The sequence below is a fragment of the Panthera tigris genome, chromosome E2 (genome assembly GCF_018350195.1).
Source record: "Panthera tigris isolate Pti1 chromosome E2, P.tigris_Pti1_mat1.1, whole genome shotgun sequence".
NCBI classification, from domain to species: Eukaryota; Metazoa; Chordata; class Mammalia; order Carnivora; family Felidae; genus Panthera; species Panthera tigris.
Window position 1 is genome coordinate 58,466,299 of NC_056674.1, and position 6,000 is coordinate 58,472,298.

The following is a 6,000-nucleotide window of genomic DNA, read 5'->3' on the forward strand; positions in this document are numbered from 1 at the left end:
GTGCATCGCGCCCCAGACCCAGGAGCCCCCGTGTCCCCGTCACACTCTGCAGACCGCCAGTACGGAGCCCCGGACCCTGCAGACGCCTACGTGAACGCACGAGGTTCGGCCTGCAAATGAGGGAAACGCAGGCAGCCGTGGCCTTGGCTCTGGTCAACCCCTTCCAGGCCCACGGTGCACAGGCGCTCACTCTCGGGAGGGTAACGCGGGGAAGAAACAAGCCTGCTTTCACCAACACGACTCTCTCTAGCGAAACCTCTGTCCGGCTTCCACCTGCCGTGAGCGGGGCTTGTCTCATCTTTATTATTGTTCTGAGGACAATCCACTCACAGACTTCAAAGGGACGCACTAACGTTTCTGGAGACGCCTCCCCCCCATGCAGCACTGGGGGGTCTGACAATAAGGCGTGTCCCCCACGGTGCCGGCCTCGGGTCTGTGACTCCCGGGAAGAGTCCCCGGGCCGCTGCCCTCCGTTTTGGAACGCGCACGGCAGTTTCAGATACCCGCCGGGCTTGAGGAAGGGCTGACCTTCCCCGGAGCGGGGCTGCATTCTCCTTTGGGACAACCTTCACTCGGTGCAAATTATTTGAGTGACTTATGGTCTCTGCTCCTCCAAATTCCTGAACGGAAGTGCTTCAGCTCTGTAATTAAAGTCCGAGGAACCCAGAACGCTGCCGCGTCTCTGTCTGCTCCCCGTGAGAACAATCGAACGTCTGCTAATATCGATGGCTCCCAAAGTCTCCACCTCATGCACACCAGGCCCATGGTCCCTGCACAGCCACCGTCCCTGTTCACATCCTGCTCCCTCCCCACACTCACTGACCAGGTCACCGAACCTTTCATCGTTGTCGTTCCTCCATCCCCAGTCTGAGCCCCGTATGCACACGTGGCACCTGGGCCACGTACACTGATGACTGAGAGCCCAAACGAGATGAGTCAGTTCACTCAACAACCAGCAAGTGTTTGCGAATCACCTGCCCCATGTGCAGTGCTGTGCGGGGCCGGACTTCTGGCCCCGGGTCTGCTGCTGGCCAGCTGAGGGGGCTTCAGCAGGGGCTGGTCCTGTTCCCCAGGGACACAGCAGTGAAAAAGGAGTAAGTGAATGAATACAGGTAGGAAGGAAGGGAGGGAGGGAGGAGGGAGGGAGGGAAGGAAGGAGGGAAGGAAGGGAGGGAGGGAGGGAGGAAGGAAGGAAGGGAGGGAGGAAGGGGGGAAGGAAGAAGGAAGAAGGAAGGGAGGAGGGAGGGAGGGAGGGAAGGAAGGAGGGAAGGAAGGAAGGGAGGGAGGGAGGAAGGGGGGAAGGAAGAAGGGAGGGAGGAGGGAGGGAGGGAAGGAAGGAGGGAAGGAAGGAAGGGAGGGAGGGAGGAAGGGGGGAAGGAAGAAGGGAGGGAGGGAGGGAGGGAAGGAAGGAGGGAGGGAGGGAAGGAAGGAGGGAGGGAGGGAAGGGAGGGAGGAAGGGGGCAAGGAAGAAGGAAGGGAAGAGGGAGGAAGGGGGGAAGGGAAGAAGGGGGGAAGGAAGAGGGAGGGAGGGAGGGAGGAAGGGCGGAAGGAAGAAGAAGGAAGGGAGGACGGAGGGAGGGAAGAAGGAAGGGAGGAGGGAGGAATGGGGCCAAGGCACGTGCTAGGCCACCCTGCCATGGGCACCCATCAGCCAGGCCTGAGTCCCAGTGTGGCGGCCATCAGTTCTGGACTGGCCTCAGAGAGAATTAGTTGCAGGGGTGGAGAGGGGCAGGAAAGGAGGGACGGTCGCACGACCTGGCCACGCTGCTCTGCGGGGGCCTGCGGATGACCTTTGCAGCTGCCCGGAGAGGCCCGCCCACCACCAAACTCCCAGTGGCCGAGTGACAAAGTCGGTGGGGGGGGGGATGTCTGTGGTTGGAAGGTCCTAGTCTTTGATCTCCTCTGCAACGGCCACCAGGAAGGAGGGGAGGGAGACAGCGGCCCGAAGCAGCCTGGGCCCCGCTCGCTCCCTTAGCGGGTGGGTTTCTGCCCTTCCAGCGGCGGGCGCTTGCCTGACAGACTCAAAGGGGCCTGGCTGCCCAGGCCGTGGTGGGTTCAGACTGGCAAACCCCACGAGCACAGGCGCTTTTCCTGCTGTGCTCCCGATACCCAGGAGAAGAGTGTGGCTCACGGCAGGTGCTCCGGAAACACGCGCTGACCAGGGACAGAGGAACGCAGGAGCAGGCAGGGTCCCTCTTGGGGGGTTTTCGGCCCGTCTGCCTCCTGAAATCACCTGGGCACTTACTGCAAATGTTTTCCTTTCTAAAAGCTCCCCATGTGGCTGTAACAACGCAGCCAAGAGTGAGCGAGCGCCTATGCCCTGGGGAAATCCATCTTTCTTTTTTTAAGTCTATTTATCGTTAGAGCGAGACAAAGACAGTGCAAGCAGGGGAGGGGCGGAGAGAGAGGGCGAGAGAATCCCAAGCAGGCTCCTCACGGTCAGCGCAGAGCCCGACACGGGGCTTGAACTCACGAAACCATGAGATCACGACCTGAGCTGAAACCGAGAGTCAGACGAGAACCCACTTGACCACTCAGGCGCCCGGAGACGTCCGTCTTTAAAAGCCCGTCATCAACGCACAGCTGCGCTGCTGGGGTGTACGGGTGGTAGAACTTTCCAGAAGGACGGTTCAGCAGTGTGGCCATTCGCGCGTGTGTATTTCCAGGCGCAGATCCTTGGGACGTAATTAAGGTGTGGGCAGATAAGACTGCGGACATGGCCAGCAAAGCCTTCTGTGATGGACCAAAAAGCTGGAGCCAGCCTGAAAGTCCAACAACATAGGAAGATGCCGCTTTCGTCGTCTGGAATGTCATGGCTGTGAAATGTAGTCTGAGGACGAGTCTTTACGGACGTGAAGAGTCCAGCACACACTGGGACATATGTACACAGGGTAGTCTGCTTCTAGCGTGGCAGATGCATGAGGGACACCCCCTGGAACGGGACCGAACCAGAAGCTTCCCAGCTATGGAGTAGGGGAAGTGTGCACAGAGCGGGCTGGCACTCTGGCTGTGGAAAGAGCCCTTCCAACGGGGCACCACCGGGCTTCCCTGGGCACGTTTGGGTCCCACGGGAAACATCAGACATCACTGGGCATTACTAGGAAGCGCTGGATGTCACGGGCATCCTTGGGAATCGGTGGGCATTACTGGACACGATTGGATATCACTTCACATTACTGGGCGTTGCTGAACATTGTCGGGCATCACTGGGCATCTTTGGGCATCACTGGGCATCTTTGGGCATCACTGGGCATCTTTGGGCATCAAGCACTGAACATCACTGGGCATCTTTGGGCATCACTGGGCATCTTTGAGAAGCACTGGGCATCACTCAGCAACGCTGACCATCACTGGGCATCTTTGGGCATCTTTGAGAAGCACTGGGCATCACTGGGCATCTTTGGGCATCACTGAGCATCACTGACCATCACTGGGCATCTTTGGGCATCACTGGGCATCTTTGAGAAGCACTGGACATCACTGGGCATCACTGGGCATCTTTGGGCATCACTGGGCATCTTTGAGAAGCACTGGACATCACTGGGCATCTTTGGGCATCACTAGATATAACTGGACATCTTTGGGCATCACTGAGCATCACTGGGCATCACTGGGCATCTTTGGGCATCACTGAGCATCACTGACCATCACTGGGCATCTTTGGGCATCACTGGACATCACTGGGCATCTTTGGGCATCACTGGGCATCTTTGGGCATCACTGAGCATCACTGGGCATCACTGGGCATCTTTGGGCATCAAGCACTGAACATCACTGGGCATCACTGGGCATCTTTGAGAAGCACTGGACATCACTGGGCATCTTTGGGCATCACTGGGCATCTTTGAGAAGCACTGGACATCACTGGGCATCACTGGGCATCTTTGGGCATCACTGGGCATCTTTGAGCATCACTGACCATCACTGGGCATCTTTGGGCATCACTGGACATCACTGGGCATCACTGAGCATCACTGAGCATCACTGGGCATCACTGGGCATCTTTGGGCATCACTGGACATCACTGGGCATCTTTGGGCATCACTAGATATAACTGGGCATCTTCGGGCATCACTGGACATCATCAGGCTTTGTGTCATTAATGAGGCACATCATGGCTGTGGGAAGATGTGCCAAGGTGGAAGGAATTTACTGGTCCAGCCTTGGTTTATCGATAGAGCTGGGCTATTGACACCACGGTCAGCAGTAATGGGGAAGGGGGGGTAGGTTACGGAAAGGGGTATTTGCAGAGAACGGGATCAGAAGTGGTGGTGGTTCTAGACAAATCCTGCCCCCAGGTCTCCACAGAGACAAGCTTGGTAAGACGGAGAGGGACCGTCCAGCATGGCCTCAGGGGCCACAGGGACAGGGAGAAATTTCCTACTGCAATTTCTGGGATGATTTGGAATTGACTTAGTAGCTTGTCCCATTGCTTTGATGGATCTTTCTTTACTTTTAAGCATAATTAAGTTTTATATCCCACCTGGGCCCCCAAATAATTTAACACATCTTTTAAAACAAAGCCGAACGGAAACCAAGATAATTGACAAATTCCTACGGAACAAAGCCAGCGAAAGGGAGGAACAGGGGATACTAGGCATCATAGGTACCTTCATTAATTCATCATAAAACACGATCCACCGGGCACGTGCTGGGCCCTGGTTCGAGGAAGAAAGTCAAGATGAAAAGCACACGTGTCCTGCTTGCAAGAAGCTTATAATTTGGAGCACAGAGTAAACATTTGTGCAAAATAACTCTGATGTCACAGTAGGGAAGGTGAGGGTAGTGTTACCTACTTCATGCCAGGAGGGAAGAGAGGGGGCGATTCATGACATCAGCTAGTAATGGAATTTTTTACTGAGCTTCCCGGCAGCCCAAGGAAAAGGTGGAATAGGTTAATTTATGTGCATTTCACTGGGCAAAGAAAAAGACTAACTTTAAGAAATTGCATCGACTGGTTTGTTCGTGGAATTAATCCAATACTCCGGTGGGAAAAAAGTGACGTTTTCATCCCGACTTTGAGAATTATCCCCGGTAAGTTAGTTAGTAAGTGACAAGGCAAGCTGAAGAACAATATGGACGCAACAATCCTAATTTGTAAAGAAAACGCAAAACAAGAGGCTTTGAACAACTACAGGAAAATTCAGAATACTTCCCAGTCTGCCAACGGTATGGAGTGAGGCGAGACATGCCTTGTTTTTATTTGTAATCATCTATATTGGCTGCGTTTGTCAAAACAAGCATCTAGTCCTTTCCTAATTTAAAAAAAGGAAAAAAGAGCGGTGGGGAGGGGGGATGTAGTGGAATGTATATAAAAGGAAGAAAGCTACGCCCAGGAAATTGCTCACAGCAGAGGCTGGTTTAGGTAGGGGTGAGCTACCCCGAGCAGAGCTTCAGGCTGAGCACCGTCAAGTGCTCCTCACCCCTGCACAACCCTGCAGGAGACGAGGCTCTGGGGAGGGGCCACCGCCCTCCGCAACAGGCCCGCCCCTCAGAGCAGACCCACTTTGACGCTGGGTTGCTTTTTTTTTTTATTTATTTATTTTTAATGAAAACAAACAAACAGAGTAGAAGAGACACCCAGAGGCCGCCCGTCTCCTTAAGGTCCTCCGCAGACCTGGTCCCCCTTCCCTGTCCCCCCGTCCCGAGGCCCAGATCAAGATCTCTAGCTGCGGTCACGCAGGGTAGCAGGGGCTTAAGTGAACAGCAATTAAGGTGGTTTCCTGCGATAAACGCCCCAATCTTCACGGAAATCTGCGTGCTCTCAGCTTTCTGGTCTGTTCGTGCTGGGGCTCTGCAGACCGAGTCGTGTCAGAGGTCACTGTGTCCCTCCGTGAAGATCTGGCCAGGGAGGGGGTCCCTCGCTCTCAGAGGTGCCGGTGGCCCGGTGGGACGGAGCCCCGGACGGGGTGGAGGGATTGGCTAACTCCGTCTCCTCATCCATAAGAGGGGCAATAATTTCTGCTGAGGCTTGGGGGCGGGGGGCTGGCTCTGACTCGA

At 55.4% G+C, this 6,000-nt stretch overlaps 1 long non-coding RNA gene across 1 annotated transcript in view; it reads right to left on the minus strand.

Annotated features, from left to right (window-relative positions):
* The window catches only part of LOC122234167, a 78,352-nt gene extending 73,202 nt beyond the window's left edge, over positions 1-5,150 (minus strand). Inside the window, exon 1 of the long non-coding RNA XR_006211943.1 lies at positions 4,611-5,150. This is a non-coding gene — a long non-coding RNA (uncharacterized LOC122234167). The remainder of the gene's footprint in view (positions 1-4,610) is intronic.
* Between the last annotated feature and the right edge of the window lie 850 nt (positions 5,151-6,000).